Source organism: Dromaius novaehollandiae, chromosome 2 (genome assembly GCF_036370855.1).
Source record: "Dromaius novaehollandiae isolate bDroNov1 chromosome 2, bDroNov1.hap1, whole genome shotgun sequence".
NCBI lineage: Eukaryota > Metazoa > Chordata > Aves > Casuariiformes > Dromaiidae > Dromaius > Dromaius novaehollandiae.
The window spans coordinates 159039437-159060863 of NC_088099.1; the positions used below are offsets into that span (position 1 = coordinate 159039437).

The 21427-nt window shown below is 46.6% G+C and overlaps 1 long non-coding RNA gene across 1 annotated transcript in view; it reads left to right on the forward strand.

Moving 5' to 3' along the window:
- The window catches only part of LOC112989194 (uncharacterized), a 169194-nt gene that overhangs the window by 62619 nt on the left and 85148 nt on the right, over window positions 1-21427 (forward strand). Inside the window, exon 3 of the long non-coding RNA XR_010388063.1 lies at window positions 15173-15253. This is a non-coding gene — a long non-coding RNA (uncharacterized LOC112989194). The remainder of the gene's footprint in view (window positions 1-15172; window positions 15254-21427) is intronic.

The window sequence follows — 21427 nt, forward strand, 5'->3', positions numbered from 1 at the left end:
TCATACCAATTCTGATATATGTTGTGACTTTACCTTAAAAAAAAAAAAAAAAAAAAGTGCCCAAAGCTGTTGAGTAGTTCTTGAGGAAATCCTGACAGCCTGATAAGCAAACTTGGAAGATACGCTGAAGATGAAACCATCACGAAGTGGGTACTTAAAAAGCCTTACTTTTTTAAAAAAAAGAAAAAAAAACTTTGCTGTCAGACCAGGAAGGCCTTTTGAGGGGTCTGTTGGGTCTGGTTTCATTATTGAATTAGATGGTAGGCTGCAACCAAAGGTGCAGAAGATGGAATATGACCAGAGGTCAGGTAATGTAGGTGACAGAGGCAGGTACTGTAGGTGACAGTATCCTCGTTTAAAATTGCCTTAATGGGCTGCCAAGGCGCTTTGAAGACAAGGAAATGAAAATTCCATAAAGACAAGTGTAAAATAGAGCACTTAGAAATCGGATGTACATATCCAAAATGAAGAATAACTGATTAACTGCAGAAGGGATGTGGGAGCTACAGTGAATCAAAAACTGATCATGAATCAACAGGCTACGCTGCTACAAGAAAGGCAGATCTTGAATAGCCCACAGAAAAACAGAGGAGGTAATAATTCAATCTCAGTTGTCATATGGAGCCTCGATTGGGTACAGCATCCAGTGTTAGCCTCTGCACTTTTAATGTGAAAGTAGGCAGCTCAGGGAGAAGCCACCTCCATTTGGGAAACTTCACTTTTGAGAAATAGCTGGAAGATTCGCCTATGCTAGACCTAGAAAAAAAGCAAGCGTTAGGCCATGGTTTGATGGGATGACGTCCTCAGCAGTAATTTCGGAGCCAGGTGTTTCTACTCTCAGGTTCCCTGTGCTTCAGTTCATCATGTGGTCTGTATGTCCGCACGGTGAATTGGGACAAGGAAATGATATTAGTGTAGAAAAACGAAGCCTAAAAGTGTATCAAGAATTGTTTCCTACCGGGCTGCACAGCTTTGCCTGACAACAGATAGCATGCAGGAGGAAAGAAAGAGGGCGGGAAAAGGAGAGGTGGTTAAACATTTCTTTTGAATCGAGGCTTGAAGGGAATTTAACAGATTTGAGACATGCAGGAAGGTGGTATAAAGAGTACAGCCCTTGGTTCCTCTTCATATCTGTTGGAGGACAGAACTAGAAGAAAATCACATATTAGGAAGTTATTTTTGAGACAGTCTCTTCCAGTGCGTTGTGTCGGTTGTGCCTCTTAGCAATGGGATAGGCTGGTATTTCTCAAAGTATAGGTTCCAGCTCCTGGAGGTGGTGGTGGAGGAAATGAATGCTTCTGGAGCAGGCCCAAAAAGTATTAGAAAATGTTTTGTTAGCAGCACAGCAGTTCTTCCCGGATGGCAGCGCGAATGGGTCTCGTAGCTGGGAATCACAGCTGAGTCTTGCTTCCTTCTTGGCAGGAACTGAGCTGCTGTTGCCTTGGAGAGTGGCATGAAGACAAGTAAGCCAAAAGGGGGTTCAGGGCTAGATGGCTGTTTGAAGTTCCTTCTGGCCTAGCTTTTCTGCAGTCCTCGTGTCCAGGTTCTGGTGTGCTCCTGGCTGCTGCCCTTGTGGATCCTGCTGAAGCTGGACGTCCGAACTGCAGTGTCGTCTACTGTTATTCTGAGTCTAGGTTTCCAACGTACTGCATTGCACTTGCTTTTTTGACTTTTGGGAGTAGTTTAGTTGACCACAAATTGGTCAGTCTGTGCTGTGGTGCAAGCTTATGATTTTCTTCCTCTGTGAATCCTAAACCAAAAAAACCCTGCAACTGCCCTCTGACAGTGAGATTATTTGGCTACTGCTTGCTCTCTGCTGCGGCTGGTGGGAATGCTCTCAAGCCATGCAAGCCTAGATTATTCAAGTTGATACTTCCACCTTATGCTTATGATTAAGTGCTAAATGCCTGGTGTATTCTGCTTTACCAGCTGTATCCCTGAGGGAAAAGAAGGGTTTTACTGAAAGAAGAAAGGATATTCTGATACAGGTTGGTTGATAATATGAAAGCATAGCATCAAAGCTAAAACAGTGTGTGCTGGTTTTAAAATCATAGGAGGATGTAAAAGTACCGTAATGAGGAAGATGATAGACAGGCAGGCCTACTTGATGTGTTTGATCTTTTTGGTAGGCTACAGACCTTTCCCCACAGTTTGTTAGGGTTCCCTTGCCTTGCAGCGCTCCTGTATGGAGACAGCCTCTGTGCCAGATGTCTGAGAGAATACAGATGTGATCCTTGCTATCAACTTCTAGGTTTCAGTACTAGCTTCAGTTGATACTAAAATTACCCTTTTCGAAAAGAGAGTTTGATTGTGACACGTTGGCAAGGAAGCACTGAATCTGATTCATGTTGATAGGTTGCTTTAAAAATAAAAAAAGGTAATTTATCTTAAAAAGGTTACCGTAAAGATGAAGAAGAAAAGAAACTTGCTATTCATAGCATTTTCAAGGTGAACAGTCTGGGCCTTAAAATGCAAATGCAATGGTAAAGCCATGCTACAGAGAGGTAAGCAACTGGCAAAGACTGGACAGACAGCAGGAAACACACCGTATAGAGAAAACATAGAGAGGTTTGAGTGCGAAGCTTGAAGCAAAGAGCTGCTGTATGGGAAGTGGACAGGGTTACAGCATGTGCAAGTTTTGTCACATGTGAATGTGATCTAAGGAGGAAAGACCTTTTGGCCAGTAGAACAACTGACGGCTCCCCAGGCAGTTCCTACATGCTGCTTAATATTAAAGGAAATCACCACCAAATGCATTTTGCCCAGAAAGGGAGCTTGTGACAGTGCTAAGATGGCATGACTTCTTGATAGTAGAGCTTTAGAGCTCTTTTGATGTGGTCAGTCAAGTTGGGGTTGTGTGAGTGAGAGGGGTAGCATCATGGGAACTTTCCTTTGGGCACACAGAAGACCCAGCTTGTTCAAAGTCTAGAGTAACTTGGTAAAAAGAGGGTAACTTGGGCAATGTTGAAAGTCATTGTTTCTTAAAAGCTTGCTCAGGCCATGGAGAATCTCAAGCATTTGAGTGGGGTTTTTTTGTTTTTTGTTTCTTTTTTTTTAAGGGTCTTACAGAATTTCAGCAGGATTTGTCCTGTGCTTCCTTCAATGCTTTTGAAGATTCCAAGTCTTTGTGTAACATAAGCCAGTTGGTGTGTACTCAGGGAAAGTGTTACTTCTGTGAAGTTACGAGTAGCTCTGTGCCACTTGTGCCCTGCAGCCTGGAAGGCAGGAAAGCGGCCGCTTGTCCTGGTGTCTGTTGTTCATGTAAGGGAAGGATTTTCGATGGCTTGGTCTTGGTATTTGCAACTGTGTGCACTGTGGAGCATTTGCTCTGGTTACTTAAAAGCTTGCTCTTTTAAAGCATGCAGAATTAAGTGTCTGGGTTTGCTGTGTCTATTCCTAAATTTGGCTCCATTTGCTCCCCCAGCCCCCCTGTGAATTTTGGATTAAGATTGCCTTTGGCTCATTTTTCTGTGTTCTGCCTTCCTCAGTGTTCTGTCACTTCCAAAAATTGTTAGTTGAGAGCTAAGGAAAATGAGCTCTCTTTTTAAAAAGTAGACATTGGAAACCCATGCTTCTTTCCATCAACAACCTTGAGTTTAGATCAGCGACTGCAAAGCGCCTGTCCCCGGTGAAGTAGTGGCTCGCTGCGTGGGTGCAGGAGAGTGCGCTTGCCTTGACGTGAGTTCGCAGCGCTGCCGTGGGCAGTGTATATCCCGTTGGTCACTCCTTCATGCCCAGGCATGATATTTGTTAGCATCACCCTTGCCCTGCATTTTCAAGGTGTTGCTCTGTACAGCAGCGTGTGTCATACATAAAAATGGGACTGACAGGAGCTGTGAAGCTTCCAGGTCGGGTTAGGTCAATGTCTCTGCCCGACTTTCCCGTCTAGCGTGGGGAGAAGAAACTCCTTCTGCAGCGATACGGCGATGGAGTCTGTATGCTAACAGTGCTTGCCGCTTTCAGGCAGCGAGGAAGTCTCCAGCAGGCCCTCGAGGCAGCACCAGCTCAGGGTTTCTCAGCAGCGCAGGCGATGGTGAACTGTCTGCCCTGTGGGTGAGGACTCTGCAGCTCTGAGGGTCAGGAAATTCGGTCAGGGTCAGGCTGTGACACCTCCCCAGCACGAGGTTCGCAGGGCAGGCTCGGCATGCCGATGCCTGTCTTGCTGTGCGGGCAGCCTGAACACGGGGGAAGGTTGTGCGTACGGTGCTGTGGTGCCCTACGATGGCCTGCTTGCTCCGTGCCTGACTGCCCTCCGCCTAAAGCAGCGTTGCGGCTCGCAGTCCTCCGTCAGCTACTCACGCTGAGATCTTATTTAGAAACCTCACTGGAGGATGGGGTCATTATGTCCCTGGCAAACCCATATGCTTGCATTTAGTTTATTGGGGTTGTCCAAGTGGTTGTGGCTGCTTAAATCCCTGGCTACGTACTGCCCTTTTGCTTGGCTCTTGCAGGTGTCAGGGTTATCGCCAGGTGTTGGTGTGTCTTGCCTTATCTCTGGTACTCCGTGTTCTGGCTCCCTTCTTCTGTGGGTTTCCATCCCATAATCATTTTTAAGAAGTTGCTCTCAAGACCTGCATGTTTCAGCAAGGTTCCCACTGGTGTGTGTGCTTTTTCACCCTCTGTTTGGGCTTGATCAAAAGCCGTTTGAACGTGGAAATGTTGGCTCACGCTTGGTTCACATAAGGCCTCAGGTCTGCATCTGTCTTTTCACCCATGTTCACCAGAAATTCTCCATTCCTTTCAGCATAAACCCACACACAGCTACTGGAAAGAGGGACTTTTTTAGGGAAAGAAGCCTTGCAGGCTGCAGGACCAGTGCTGGAGATGTTGGTTTGTGATCATCTGAAGAAGTGTCTGGGGGAGTAGTCACTAATGTGGGTTTTCTTCTCTTAATCTCCCTGTGCTTATGTCTCAGAAGGAGAAAATGTAACATTTTGCTGCCTGACAGCCCCAGATTGACAGCAAATTTGGTAATCAGCATGTGAGTGTTGAGAAACTGCATCTGGTTGGAGTAGCAGGTAGCTGCGACCAAGGTAGCCCTTGGAGCTCCTTTGCAGCAAGAGTTCATAGCCCTGGCTCAGCCTTGTTCTCATAGGCCCAAATCCAAAGAAACTGGAGACTCCCATTGACTTCAATGGGCTCTGAATCAGACTTTTATTAAGCAACTGGTAAGAACTGTCTCTTTATACTTGCAAATAAGTATTGCTCAACACCACAAGCCAGCTGTCCTACTGTGTCTTGTAGGCTGCAGACCAGGCAGTGGAGAAAGTTGCTAGTGAAAGCAGGCTTTTATGTTTTGATACGGGCAAAAGAGGGGATCTTGTGTTAACTGATAAAACGTTTACTTTGCTAGTGTGAAAGTGAAATGAGTTGGTTATTGTCTGAGCCAAGTTTTTTAAACCTATATGAACAGGTAGCAGGTGTGTTTCCAATGCTGTCATTCGTGGCTTTAGCCATCCGCAGTATTACTGGCTATATTAGCCAAGCTGGTGAGACCTGGTACTTGATTTTATGGCATTTTTGTTTGTTTCTAGCATTTGAACACTGTGTTTCACCTGTTCCAAGCCTTGAGGGACTGTCCTAGCCTTCATGGGAAGGAAACCTACTTACCTGGACAAGGGAAGGGAGGAACAGGAGATACCAGAGCAGTGTTTCCTGCCCAGAACAGGCATGTGCCTCTGCAACCCTCTGTGCCTCGCAAGACCGGTTGCTGTGTGTCTGGAGTGACTTCCCCTTAGCCACCATCCATCTCACCTTGTCTCACCTCTATCTGTCTTAAAAGAGTTGAGAGAGAGTTTTGGAGAAATAACGGTGGCAACAGGAGTGTGAATGAGCACAGGACCCTTAACGGCCAGGAAACGCCAATATGGGGGCACACAGAGGGGCTGACGGAAGACAGAGGTGGGAGGTTGAGGGGTGCTGACCCAGATTCAGCCCTGACGGCTGTTGTGGCTGTAACTTCAGAGCAACTGAGTATGAGAGGCAAAAAGAGAAGTTTGCATTTCTTAATAAATTCGTGCCCTCGAACTTCTTGCTTTGGTGCTCAGTTCCTCAGCCAGCTCCCTGAGCATCCCATTTCGTTTTGCAGTTGCTGCAGTCTGAGCTGCCAAAGGGTTTATCTGGGCCCTGGCTGTGATACGCAAAGGGCACCTTTCCTTTAGATAATGCGTATTTCTGCTGCTCTCTCCCACTGCAGCCAATTCTGGCCTCTTCTGCCAGACTTTAAGAAAGTCAGTGCTGCAGCCCTGCAGAAGACATCTTTTCTTCCCCTGCCTTTCTCTGTTGGATCTCTGCCGCTTCGCTGCCTCCTAGTCAGTAGGGGTTTCTGGCGTTGTCCGTGCTTTGCATGGTCTCATCTGAGCAGAGGAGGAAGCATGGTAGGTACTCGTTGGGTGGTTACCTCCGAATTGGGAGAGTGACATTCACCCCAGGATGGGGTGGCAAAGCTGTGGATCCCAAAGGCCAGACAAGGTGCCAGCCATCCAGAAAAGGCCGTGTCATGCACTGGTCAGTATAGGGGACAGCGGTTAGTGCAGGACTTCCAGGTACCTGCCTGGTACCCGCCAGAGATGATGTTTAGTTTTTTTGTTCTTCTGTCAACACGTTTGTATGAGGGCCACTACTCCTGCGCTGCATGTTGAGCAGGTGAGTACCAAATAGGGTTTGTACCCAAGTGGATAATCGATCTTCTGGTCATTTCTCCTTTAAAAGTTTCTCTCCGGTGGATTCAGAGCCTTGCCTGCGCAGTATCTGCGTGGGGCATCCTGCTGTGGGAAAGTCCTGTCGTTTCCCCCCACTGAGGTCGTTACTTCTGCTCCGAGCTGATTTCAGCAAGGCACTCGGTGTTGTTGTAAAGTGCTTCTTGGGAGGAGTGCGATCTGGGTGCACCAAGGCTTAGGCGGGATCCAGAGAAGCGACCTTTTTATCTGGAGTGGGGAAGAAAAGCAGTGCTGCGGAAGAAGTAGATAAATTTCCAGGAGATTTGTCCTGGCCTGCCTGGCTTTGAGCGAGGAGAAGGAACGCCCCCAGCAAGATGTCTCACTGTACCCGAGGTGGAGAAAACACGCTGGCAGGTGAGGCTGGAGGAGGCGGGAGGGGATGTTGATTTACAAACACTGCTACCTGGCGTCATTTTGAAAGGTTCGCAGGAGCACCTGACGCAAGTGCGGATGACTAACAGGATGCCACCCAAAATCAAAGCGCTGGACAGATGGTTGCACTGAGGGAGCTTATGAGTTTATGGCTACTGGTGCTTTGTTTTCCACCTGCTTATCTCCCTCGTGAGAGAAAGCACACGTTGGCGAAGGGCTGTGCTCGCTCGGGGCAAGGTAACAGCACTGCAAAAGCAGCGAGTATGAAGCTGCGTCAGTCTTTGTACCCACCCCGGCTCCTCCGGCTCCCGTGCAGCCACCTAGCCTGCGTTAGCAGGAGAGGGAAGCCCTCTCCCCATGCCTCTTCCCTCCCGCCATCCATGTTTTCCGCTTGACTCCTTTCAACTCTGTCGCCCGGAGCTGCCAGTTACCCTTCCGTTTCGATTGTGGAGACCTCACGCTGTCCTCGCACTGGGAATAGTTGCCCACTCGCCTTTCTCTTCTCTTCCTCTCTGCTTTTCCCTCCCTCTCCCAATTCCGAGTTGCTTTAATCGACTTTGGCTTGCGTCCCAGAAACAGCCTCTGAACACACACAAACCTGGAAGGCTAAAATAACACTTTAAAATTGTTAAATAAATAGTGATCAGTCTCTGTTAAATGGGGAGCGCAACTTAATTCGTTATATTTTGTTGTCCTCCCTTGGACGCAAGGTTCAGGCGTGTGTGTGAAACATTCCTTGTAGTTTGTAATTTGTGTGTCATGGCCCCAAGTGGGCAGAGAAGGGTTATGTGACTCGGAGTTACTAAACACTTACAGTAAAAGTGTAGTCATCCTGAATCTCATCCAAAGAGCTCTACTTTTTTTTTGTTTTTAATTCCCTCTTCTCCCCGCCAGGATGCTGCTGCGTCACTTGCATTCTTCACCCCTACCACAGCGTTGGGAAAGCAGAAATCCTGATAGCCTCGTAGTAACTCTTTCCAGACTCGTAACAGCAGTGCTTAGGGCTGTTACGTAGCGCTCCTCCTCGTTCGATCTTTGCAAAAAGAGAGCGTGCCTGCTTCACGCACAGGGGAGCTAAAGAGAGCAGCCAGAGAGAGCTGCTCTCCCGTCCCGGGGGTGCAACCCAGCGGTCCCCGTTGGTCGCCCCGTGAATCCGTGAGCAGCCCCGTGGGTTTCCCAGAGGCAGCGTCGCTCTCCCTCTCCGGCCCGGGAGGCAGACGCTGTTGGGGCACCGTCACGGCAAGCTCTCCATATGGACTACTCTTGGCAAGGTCGTCGCCGCTGAGAAATCACCCTTTGATTCGCTGCTGTTTGTTCAGCAGTGTGAAAGAAGGTGCCTGTCCTCCCGGCTTGCCTCGCCAAGTCACCGCCGGCAGCTGCCCAAAAAGGACTTGTTCCTCCCTGGCACGTTTTCAGATCCCAAACAAAAATAGAATAACAATTATCGTAGTGTGAGAGAAGGGGGATCGCTGTGGGAAGCTCTGAATAAGCATTTGGAAAATGTCCTCTGGAAAACTGCTGCTAGTAAAGCCTCTGCTGACCAGGAGTGGAGATTGACTTAGATACTAAAATGCGTGTGTCAGTGTGAGAAACTGCGCTTCTTAGGAAGGACACGGAGAGCCTGTCGTTCCTGGGTCTCAGCCTCTTCCTAGAAAACGCATCCCTCCCTGAGCTCTCACTGAAGGATCCCTCTGGGACATAGCGCAGAACTGAAGGGGAGGAGGATGTGCTGGGGCTGGTTATGTTTTGATTTGCCTTGGTGTTAAATGGGCTTTCCTTGCCAGTTCTTGTTTTTTATTATTTCCCTGTCATCTCTCAAAAGATGCTTCCCTGCCAATACACGTATTCGTCTGGGTTTTGTGCATGTGTCTTTGCTGTCCACATGTAGAATACATTAGCGTATCTTTCCCAGGCAGCTCTGAAGGTATCCCAAGTCCTCCTTCAGTGGAGAACAGGATACTCTTAGGACTGTGCTGGCAACCAGCTCTCCTAAGCATCAAAAGGCACCTGCTACATTTTCCTAACGATAGAGGAATACAGAAGTTGCTATTCTGGCTGAGACTAGTGGTGGTTTCTGTTAGGAGTGGTGGCTTGCACCAGTGCCCCAGGGAAGGTCCAACAACCTTTTTCAGTGGCGGAGAAACCGAGATACGAGCATTTGCCCGGGCAGGCTGGTAGCTGTGCAGTACGAATCAGGTTCTGCTGCCGACTTTGCTGTTGACACTTTTGCAAGTAAAAAAGAAGTGACAACAAATGGGTTTCTTGATAGGTCATTAATTGTCCAGTCTCTGGTTTTGAAAAGCTGTTTCCACACAGGCTACGTGGAACTGCCCCGCCCAGGAGCAAGCTGTGGCCATGCTGGGCACCGAGCTGCCTAGAGCGGAGCTGCGTGAGTGCAGACGTAGTCTTGAGATGCTCATGATTTTGGTTTGGGTTACGGCTGCCCCCCATCATGATGGTAGTGAGTTGACTCTACTCGGCCTCGCCTTTGTCCATCACCACTTGCTGCAGCGCGGCGTGTTTGGGTGGACGGTGTCCTGCTGTACCAGGGCCTCCTCTGCCTGCTGCTGCTCCAGGCTGCCCTCTGTTTTATTTTATATGCTGATCGTCCTGAGCTGCTGTTATTTTGAGTAACAAAAACTTGTCTGTGTGTCTTACCAACTGGCTAAGCAGGGAAAAAAAATTATCCTTGCTCCCTGCGATGGGAACTGCCCATGTCAAAATTTTTACATTTCATTCTTCAGCTCCCCAAACCTGTTTGTGTGAGGGCAGGTTGTGGGTCCTGGAGGGGACCTTGCACTCCCACCACGCTAGCTGGAGGAGCTGGGGGGCCAAAGGGCTGTCAGGTATGTGTGTCCGAATGCGTGATGAGAGCAGAGTGTAACTGCAGTTTGGCCTGAGCAGGGATACCCTAACTTAACTTCAGAAGGAAAGGAAGTAGTTGTCTAAACACAACCTGCAAACCTTTAATTCTTTATGACACTAACACCACCAAGCCTGGTTATCATGGGCATCAGTGTTGCTGTTGTGATGGAAACAGCTGATTCTAGGTAAGAAGAGGAAGGTTTGATAGAAGACACAATGATGTCTTTAGATGTTTTTATTTTTCCCTTTTCATCTCAAAGTGTAAGTGCAGAGGTTCTTCCACTTTGAATGGATCTTGTTGTGTTGGCCTTACTTTCAGACTGGGTAGAATTAATATATTTTCAGCATATAGAATGAATCTGGCTGCCTGATGTTGTACTTAAGCCTCCCAAAGAGACATGCAAGAATAAAGCAAGAAGATTCACTGCCTACTAAAATGCTGAACATACTTCCAAAAAAAAAAAAAAAGAAAAAGAAAAAAAAACAAAACCAAAAAACCCCACACAAGTTCTGTGTGACTGTCCTGTCTTAGCTTTGCAGTAAAACTCACCGGTCAGTAAATGGTGGATCGCCTGTTCCCATGGAGAAAGGCAAGTGCAGACTTAAGAGCTTGCTGTGGGAAAGAAAAAAAAATAAATCAGAAAGATCCACTCTTGGTCTTGCAAACAAAGGTTGCCTTGGATTGTGGTTACATGTTACAGTTCAGCTGATCTAGCTCATGCCAAAAGGGGAAAGATTTCTAGTACTTGTCTCAACCCCACTGAACTGGTTTAGGGAATTAATTAGAAGAAAACTATTCACTCCCCTCCCGGCTAGTTTTCTGAAGTGATTTCTCTGAATTGACTCACCAGGTTGGCTGAGCCTTGCAAGCGATGCAAGGGAGGCAGTGGGAATGGGGGACAAGTGACAGAACCACCTGTTTGATGACTTACAGCCATTATGTGAACTCAAATATGATTTGAAATTGCACCATCAGCAAATGTGTTTTGGCTTTTCCCTGTTGAGGATGAAGGAGTTTAAGTATCCAAATCTGATACGTTGTAGAGCTTTGTAAATCATACACAGTGACTTACAATGACCAGGTTTCATCATGAATATCAGGGGCAGAAACTCCTGAAAGAACTTTTGTGGGTTAATTATAAACACCGCGGTTGTATTTGTAGAGGGTGGCTATGAAGAATTACCCTTGCTGGTGATGGGCGCAGCACAGATCCTTTCCTTTGGAAGTACCGGACTTTCCCCGGGCATATCCAGATAGCTTATCAAATGGTAGTGGAGGATATTGCTAGAAACTTTCTGCCCTCCTGTCTTAACTGTCACAGGTGTGTTTATTCAGTAAATACTGTTGGCCTATTGCAACTGCTTCATCCTTTCCCCAGAGGCACTTCCCTGTCCATGCTGGGGGGGATATTCAGGAAAGCCTCATAAGGCCTTTTGGAGGGTCATAGTCTGTGTGAAATTAGACAAATCCACTGATTTTGGCTTCGTAGTTTTGGGATATAGGTAGGTATGTACATATGCATGCGTTGCATACAGCTTTTGGGGACAAACTTGGTGCAACAGGTGTAGTTCTCATCCCAAGAAGTTTTCTCAGAGCTTAGGACTTGCTTCTGATCTTTATACAGCTTATCAGATCCTTGGGTGCCAGAGTACTGCCCCAGGGGTAGAGTCTGAGCAGAGCCAACTGCTTCAGTGCTTCCCGAGATTTTGTCACCTCATCGAGTCATGGTGCCAGTGACTTTTTGGGGCGGTGGGGGGAGGAGAGAGATGTTGTGACTGCTGTCTCCAGCGAGGTCCGTCATCACAAAACTTGCCTCCTCGTCCTTTGTGCAGCTGATGACCTCTGGGTTTCCGACTGGTGGCTTCACTCTGCTTGTCTCAGACCTCAGCTGCTTGTGCAGGCCTGGGATAGCTGCCCGGTTTGCAGTCTCTAGAAATGCCACAGTCCCTCTTAAGCTGTGGTGTTGCTTCTGCGGTAGCTAATGGTGCTATCTGACACCCCACATATATTTAATTACTTGTGCAAACAGTAGACTACTTGTAGGGCCCCCAGATCTGTTAGTTTTGAATGGGTTGGTGGTTATTTTCCTCTTTCCTACCCACGATATTATGGATTAGGGCTGCTGAAGAAAAAATGAGGAATGAGAATCAATTTGGTTGTTTGTGCCTGCCTGCTTGTAAACTTTGCGCCCAGCCAAGTGCCCAGTGTGCTACAGGTGATACTGAAAGCCTTAGTTACAAGATTAAGGGCTTTTTATTTTACAGTGAAAAGGCCTATTGCCGTTTCTTGGGTGAGATGGAATTAAAAACTTGCCACTTGCCTTCTGAAGTTTATTGCGCTTCCTTATGGCATTGCACACTTTGTTCATAGCATCCTGTGTCAGAGATAAAAAGTTTTGTGCATACTGCCTTCAGGGCCATGTGGGATTCGCCTCAAAAAATGTAGGTTCTAGTGACTGGTTTTAAATGCCTAAAAGATGAGGCTTGTACCTTATCTCTTGGGAGATCACTGATGGATCCATTTCTCAGAAAGATATTTTATTCATCCGAACTATTCAGTCCTTTAATTCAATGCCACTCCCTTCATTCAGATGCCTGGAGTCTTTTATCATGTCTCCTCTTACTCATTGCTTGGCCAAGTTAGACATATTTAGTTCTTTTAATCTTTCCTCATAACTCAATGTCTTTAATCATCATTCTTGATGTCAGAGTGTTTGATGCCCACTTCTACTGAGAATCAGCCTAGCTCTTTTGTATGTGAATTGTTTGGGAAATGTTCCATGGGAGCAGTAATCGTTCAACTGCTATGGCTGCAGCTGGTTGTACGGTCTCACTCCTTGATTCCTCAAAAGCTCATTGTAATATCTTGATGTGCGTGCCAGGGAAGATTTCTGGCTCACCTTGTACACCATCAGACTTGGCACACTCTGGGTTGAATTAACATATTTATTTGTTGGATGTGGGCAACAAAGTCTAAGACGTTTCATGGCTCGGCTTTCCAGAGACAGAGTCCTGTGGACCTCCACGGGAGCTAACTGAAGATGCAAGTGCTGATACTGTTTGTAGAAAACAAGCCCCGAAAGATTACAGTAAGCTGTGTTTCCTTCCCTCACCCATCAGCAATAAGAGCAAGATACAGATTTACTTCTGTGATCTCAAAAGTGAAGCTTGGTCATGGGTTATTTTTAGGTATCTGTGTTATGAGTCAGGGTCATTTTACTATGTGATATTAGTGCTGGTACCCCATTCCTGCTGAAGGTGTTTGCTGTCTTTCCTGAGTAGTTCATGTGATTTTGCACCCTCAAATTGTCATTCACAACTTTTCAAATCAGTTTGAATGCTAAGGATTGTTGCCAGCTGTTAGCAGGCTAAGCAGTATATCACTTTAGGACAATGTCTTCAGAGTTGGTTACTTAGAGAAAAGCACCTCATTTCCTACTTGGAAATAGATGTCTTGAATTCACCCCTCCCACACCTCCTGGAAATCCTGTATTTCAATGGGAGCTGTAGCTATTTCACTGTTTCAGAAAGCTGGAGTTAGATCACTAGCTTAAAATAACCAGGATCTAATGTTGGCTTGAATGGGTTAACACACTAGATCTCCAGGTTCGTTAGCATCTGGTTCATTACTATGCAGTTTTGAGTGGCATCTCTGATTGGAAGCTAGACTGGTGACTTTGAATTATGGAGTGCTTGGCAGGGAATTAAATGAGGCTGAAAGACCATAAGAAAGTGATGTCTCTCCCCCGGGTCCCATTCTTCAGGAATGCTTCTCGTACTCTCCCAAATTTACTTGTGCAAACCAGGAGGCTATTTTGATGTTAATGAAGGTGCCATTACCCTTCCCTGTTTCAAGCTAATGCTACCACAGAGGCTGTGTGATATATGGCAGCCCTAAAAGGGTCCTATGGCCTGGGAGAAAAAGAGGAGGGAGTGCTGCAATTTGTGGGAGAAAACAGACTGTCAGATCTGGTGCCCAGGACAGGGTTGGGCACCACGAACAGCAGCTCGACACCCATCCATGTGTGCCTCACAGTCGTGTGAGATACAGCTGTAATGTGGGGTGTGAACGTTCAGTGAGAACTTGATCACCACTAGGAAAAGCCCCGGCCTGCCTGGGGGTCCTCCGGATATGCTTTGGGTCACAAATCTGAGCTCTTCCGCTCCCCTCTTTTCCTCCCAGCTTCGCAACCTGCCCTGGTGGAGCATCCTAGGCAGCTGTGCAACAGCTGGAGGTCTGCATACTGCTGCCGCTCTGCTATACCCCAGGCTCACCTACCCAGATGCTATTTCCTCGTTCAGAGAAGCAGATCTTTGATCTCCATTAACTGTGTTTTGTTTTCACTGAGCTTTTATTTTTTTCCCCTTTCCTTTCTTTTTTGGGGGGATGGGGGTGGGGGAAGAAATCTCTGTGGCCTCACATTTTGGATGATGTCAGCAGCACAGCGCTGGTGTGGTGGAAGGCATCTCTTCACCCTAACAGGCTCCCTGCTGTTCTTGGATGACTTGTGCATGCTGCCTCCATTTATAAAAGCCTTTTTCTGTATAAGAGTCACAGAATCACAGACCTCTGGAGATCATCTAGTCCAACCCCCCTGCTCAAGCAGGGTCACCTACAGTATGTTGCACAGGATCATGTCCAGGCTGGTTTTGAATATCTCCGGAGAAGGAGACTCCACAACCTCTCTGGGCAACTCTGTCACCCTCACAGTAAAGAAGTTTTTCCTCATATGTTTGATGGATTCCTGTATAGCTGACACTAAACACCTTAGGGGGGACCTCAGCAGCTGAGCGAGGCATCACACTCATTTTGGTGCCCTGTTGCTTGGTCTTTAAAGGTATTTGTTGTTGGATGGGGTGCAGCACTGTAGGGCTCTGTCACTGATGCTGATCCGTTCAGAGCTGCAGAAAAGTGTGCTGCCTCTTCAGGTGCTAGCAGCCGTACTCCCTTCTCTTCCTCGTGAGTGGCAGGTAATGCCATGTGTGCAATTAAATTCATTTAGCTGGGGGATTTTCACTGCCTACCTCGCCAATTGCTCTAAGCTGGCAAACTGTTTTTAAACAGAACAACCTTGGGGGCTGGAAAAACAGCTCTTATGTGTAATTGCTTCACAGTGCAGCATTATTTTGAAGAACTGAGGAAATGTAGCTTTTTGGTTGGAGGGAGGGGGCAAGGTTTGGCTTACTGACACTTCTTTTGTTGTATTGTTGTATAGGTCTTGGTCGACTGCAGAAAGGAGAGAGGAGGAGCATCTGGAAGGGAGCTCAGATCCCGCCAGGCTTTCCCGAGAAATGAGGTGAGTGGAGACAGCTTTCAGCACTAGTAAGCTCAGAGATACAAGCCTTCCTGGGCTTTCCTGGACCTCGCAGATTAGGTCATTGAACCTTCAGACTTTTTTTTTTTTTGTTGCGATGTTCTGTGCCTTTTCTCTTTTCAGGGACAGGCCTGATGGAGGATTTCAGACTGATGATATACTCGGGGTCTTCAAAGGGCTAAAGACTAACTTGAGCATGCTGAGGCCTGTGGTTTACACAAACCTTGCTGGTGGCTGTTGCCTGACTATATTTTCAATTTATAGCATGGAACTTTGCTCCTCTAGATTGAGACCTGTGTTGTAATTATCTACAACTGAACCCATCCCCTCCAGCCTCCTTTTACAGTCTGTGGAGGGAAATGGGTGTTTTCAGGGAGCAGTCAACCTTGCCCTACTGCGGATGTCTGCATGGCATGAATCGCTTCCTGCAATAACTGCCTCGCTGCAGTGGTTCCAAGTGCAGCAGGGATGACTGGTTTGGATGTAGGGTCTGCGTCTGGCTAGATGAACCACACGTAGTGTCTGCACCATGCTGAGGAGGACCTGAGTTCAGGGTATTTTCTAGTGGCCTGGAATGACCAAGTTGAGTGAGACCTTGAGCGTCTGCTACACTACCAAGTGCTCTTGAATTGTCTTCTTTCTTGAGAGTAGTTTGGACACAGCCTAAAGGTCTGAGCTGCCTTAACGCCTTTGAGCCTGTTCTCAGTGTTTATACACCCTGACTGGCAGTGTAAGTGCTTTCCTGAAGGATAGGATGTCAAAGCTGAGGCACTTCCAGTCCAACTGGGTCACCTAACACTGGCTGCAGTGTCCCAGTAGGGGCTGGCAAGATGTAATAACGCATCAGAAGCTGCTGCATGAAGAGCTCAGTCCCTCCGCGCAGCAGCAAGGCTCCTGGGGCTTCACAGTGAACCTCACATGAACCAGGCCAGGAGCTGCTCTGTACTTTGGCTTTTTGGGTAATGTGGCTTGTGGCTTTCTGGCCACAGGTACGTTTGGAGTGAAGCTTATGCTGACCCTATGGAGGACTGACACCTGTAGTAGAAGTGTAGCACTGAACTGCAGGACATCTGAGTAATTTGGCTAAGGTGTAACAGCCCACAGGTATAAAAAATGTGAAGAAATGAGTCCTACATGTAAGGGCTTTGTTGATTAGCATCTCCTTTGAGAGTTTGTTTGCATTTCACTGCGTCTTCCTAGCACAGGAAATTCCCTCCAGATATCCATCTGCCTTTGTTGGGCTGCCTCCTGCACTTCACCTCCTCACTGTAAGCGGTTTTGGGAAAGGAACTTTTTTTTCTGCAGCGTTTGCAGAATGATTAGCATGTGCTGGCTAGTTCATAATGCAGTGTGGGTAAACATTGGGTAGGGAAGGTTAAAATGTAGAAGTGTAAGCTGTTGCACCTAAACAGCTGGGACTCTGGAAGATTTTTGGTATGCTTCTGTTTCTGGTGATGGCCTAGATGCTCTCAGAGCTGCAACCCATTGCTCTGTGTTGAGAAGAGGTTTGATGTTGGTGAATCATCCTCAAGATTGCCACTTAAATTGAGGAGTGTGCCCTATCCTATGTGCTGCACTACCTTACTGTTGTTTGGTTTCGAGTAGGCAAAGAGAGCGAGAGAGAGCTAGAGAGAGAGTGAGTATTTGTGAGTAGTTTCTTTTACAATTTACTTTATTGTTACCTTTTCTGTGTTACTAGTCATTGCAGCACTTCCACTGCAGCCATGTGGACTGAAAGATGGTGCAAGTGGTGCTTCTTCTGAAAGTTTTCCGAATCACTGGGACATCTTACTAGCCAGGCTGCAGGATCTGGTTGCCTGCTTTTCTTGTCTTAAGGAAGATAAAATGAGTGGCCTGCCTGAAATGGTTGGGGTGGGTAGGATTTTGCAAGTCTCAGGGACACAGGCTAAATATTTGGAATGGTTGTGAATTGGGGTGGGTGGAGATGGAGGTTTTTTATCTGTTTTGCAGCAGATAAAGTGTGACCTGCTGGGAGTTGCCCTAAAGGTGGAGAATAAGGATGCAAATGACCTGTGAAACATAAAAGAAACCATCTGAATGCCCTTTTCTACCACTAAATAAATTTACCTCCACCCCTGCAAATTTGCATGATGTAAACTGATCATCCTGCAGCCCTGAGAAAAGATAGTTGAGTCTAACATGACAAGACTCTTTCAAACCTAAGGAACTTGCAAAGAGGTAAAAAAATGGGGCTAAGCCCAGAGGCCAGACCATCTGCAGGTAGGCCAGGTGATATGTGTGGGGCGTTTGCTGAAGAAACACAAAAGGGAAGGCTGAATCTGTGTTTTATGGGCAATGGGCTGGGTCTCTGTGGAAGCCCCATGCTCAGGGTGGGCTGGGCACCGTTTTCGGCTGTGAGTGATTGCTAGCAATGACTAGCAATAAAGCAAAGAAGCTCCCTTCAGGTTTTGAACTAGTTAAGCTGAATCAATGCTGATCCTTAGTATAGGAGAGCGCATAACAGCTTAAAACCTTCTTTTATGAATGCAAGCTACGGACTCAAAGGCATACTGTTGGATTACCAGGACTTAATGAGCTGCTGTGCGTCAGCTGGGGGATGCTGTTGCAAATACGTCATGAGACCAGTTAGTTTAAACCTAACTGAAAGAGATTTTAAGCTCTGTTTTGCCTCATGTTTGATGCAATAACACTACACGAAGCTGACTAGTTACAGCAGCTCAGCTAAGTGGTAACTCACTGAGCTGTGATAATGTGCTGGTGTCCCATGGCTCTAAAGCGATATGTGCTTGAGACCCTTCTCGGTCAACGTAGTGGCTGGGAGTGAGTGACATTATGGGGAGCAATGGGGAAGGGATTGGGGCTAGCCAAGCTAGCACGCCTTGCATGCTGCCCTGATTCTGCTGCAGCCAAGTATTACAGCCAGCCACTGTCTCCAAGCTTGTAACAAAGTTATTTAATTATTATTTTTTTTGCCTGCATATATGCCCCTTCCAGCAAGCTTATTCAGCAAGTGCTTGGACCACAAATGATAATCCTCTCCCTCTCTCACTCTCCCTGCTGTATTTTTATTGCATTGCACTCTGTCATTGCGGTCGTGTGTCCTGTCCTGTAGTATGACGTGTCCTCCTTCAGTTCGTTGATAGTTTTATTGTGCAGCAGTCTAATTTTTCCTGGTTTTAGTGAAAACTTCCGCAGTCCCCACCGTAAGCTGAGAGCCTGACCCTGTTCACCGATGCTCCTTTTATTTACTTTGTAGGTTACTCCTCCCCCTTTGTGATTTCATTTGATATGTGCAGGATGTAATGATAAAAAGCCATTTGAACTGTCTCCTGTTTCATGTGCTTTTACTCTTTTTAAAGTAACCTCGTGGGGTTATAAATGCATGTGCGTATATGTCTAGATCTGAAGGTGGGAAAGGACTAGCGGGTTCTGTTCTGCACGGACTGTACCGTTTCGTCTGTGTGCATGCGTGTGCTCCTGTAAAGGGAGACCTTTGATCAAAGGTTTCAGGGCATTACATCCTCTCAAAACAGTTGCTATAAATCTGGAAAAAATAAATGGTGATCTTTTTCAGTCTCATCTTCCCTCAGCTCATTGAATTTTCCTCTTCAAATTCAGCTGCTCCTCATCAGTGGCTCTCACCGTCATCTGAGGCAGCCGGCAACTTGCCACCTTCATTGATTACACACGTCCACGTTATAAAGAACACGGCATTGGTACACATTGATGCAGTCTCGTTTGTAAATTGTGTGACATGTATGTCCATATGGATCTCGTGTATTAGTGTGTGGGGCCCAGCAGCAGATTGCAAGGATGACTGATGTAGATTTTTTTCTGGCTCATGAATTAGTTGAGTTAATATATTTAGTCAACAGCATTTTTTTTGATTAGAAGGTGAAGTACTGAAGTATATGTGTTGTGTGCTATTTATGGGGAGAGCTAGCTGCACATTGCTTATGTAGAAAAAGATCAGAAATGCCATATTTATGTATTTTATGGTCATTTGAGTATTCTGCCTGTGTCTTCTGACTGGACATGACAGTTGAAAATTACAATACTGTTATCTTAAACCTGATCCACCTAATGACTATAGCCTACTTTATTTATGATGACAACATCCAGGGGAAAGCAAACATATGTAGACCATGCATGTGCACAAGGAGAACGGAAGGCAGCTGACTGGTTGTAAGGTGGAATCTGCTTCTGGAGGTGGCAAGAAGCTGAATATGAAGGAGACAGGTAATTTCTGGCCTCTCATTTAGGTTTTGCATCAGTGGATTGTTCAGTCTTGCTGCTTCCTGTAAAAGTTAACTTTGTGTATGGATGATTAAATCATGTATTTGAAAAGCTGCTCTCAGAGGGGGTTTGTGTCATCAGCTGTATGTCTTTTCTAGCTATCCTCCTGTCCGTGTGCCTTTGCCTTCCTGACCATTCGTAGACCTGGCTGCAATATTTATGGGTCCCCAGGCAATGCAGATTTGCTTGTACTTGGATTGCCCCAGTGCTCCTGTCAGCTCCCCAGTGTTACTCACCAGCAGTACATTTATTAGCAAAAACTTGGGCATGTGACAGGGAAGGAATCATTGGGGAGTTGATGACCATACGGCCGGATGTTATCCCTGCTGAGAAATGGGGAGTGAAGAGCTCTGGAGGGAGTGGGCAGTGGGCGAGGATTTGGGATGAGATGCAAGGGAAGTCATGGGGGAGCAGCAGGGGTGTGGGGCCTTCGTATGGTGCGATGGGGCCATGGGAAGAACCGTGGAAACATTGGATGGAAGGGACCTCAGGAGTCCCACCTCCCACAGGGTTGTCACCAGCACTGGATGAGATCAGCTGGGTCTTGAAGACTTCCAGGAATGGAGATGCCACCACCTTGCTGGATGACCACTTTGCATGCTGCGCCACCCTGCTAGTAGAAGAGTTGTTCCCAGCATCCCATGTGATCCTCCCAAAACACAATTTGTGGACGTTTCCTTTTGTTATCTTGCCTGTTCTCTCTGCTATGATGGGAATTTTAAGGAAGATGTAGGGTTTTAGCAGGAGGCTGGGATGAGGCAGAGAGAGGTCTTCTCTGAGGGGCCACTTGTGGGGCAATGAGTGATGGACTTGGTGGACAGAGAATGGTCTGCAGGTATCCCACAGAGATGTCTCATTTGGGCTGGGCAACCCCATGCAGGGGGCTCCATTAATCCCTTCTGGGAATAATATCACCTAACAAATTTGACCCTTCTGTAGAGAACCAGATTTGTTTTCTGAATTATTAAGCTGCATATTGAAAACCAATATGGAGATAAGGAAAGGGGGAGAAAAGTAAAAAGAATTAAATGATAGAACTGGCGCATATTCTGCTTACATGAGTGCTCAGGGGGTAATGTTTCTTAACCATAACCCTGAGTCAGAAGTGCCTGTGCTATTGCAATCTGCAGTCAGATCAGCATCAGCTTGAGGAAAGTGGCATGCTTATGTGAAGCACAAGACTTGAGAAGTCTACATGAAGTGCCTAGCAGATGAGTATCTAATATCAAAGCCACTCAGACTCAATATAGCAGTTTGGAAGGGGGGATTGAAAAATAGGTGGCAAAGCACGTAGACCAGCAACACTGCCAAATGGCTATATTTTTTTCTTCTTTTTCTTTTTTCTTTTATTTAAGCATATTTGCTTCCCTACCTGAATTTGTCAGCTAGATTCCCAAAACAAGAAGGCCTGAGAGGTTTTTAAAAACAATAGATGGAGCTAAGGTGTGGAGGAAAGGGTCGCATTTTTGAAAGTGGGGTTTTATTGCTCCAAGTAGGCACAGTAAGAGCTGCTGAACTGGAAGTAAATGAATGGTGGTTTTCTGTCTTGTCATTCCGTGGGATCACGACAGGGAGAGCTGATGTTCCTGCAGATTGGCCAGGTGTAATAACATACCAAAAATACCTGTTCATTGGGTTATGCCCTTCTGTGGGAAAGTGCCAGATATACATTGTGATGGGGATGAACTAACTAAGTCTTACTGTATATGTAGTGCTTTGTAAATGGTCTTTTCCTGGAAAGATTTCCTTTCCAGACGTGGTTTCAAAGAGTGGACAGGCTGGTGATTCCAGCTATTTTATGATATTCCCAAATGCCTGAACATGTGTTTGGTACTTTGAATAAGCAGCTAATGCTGTACCCCCTTTCCCCAAGAGCTT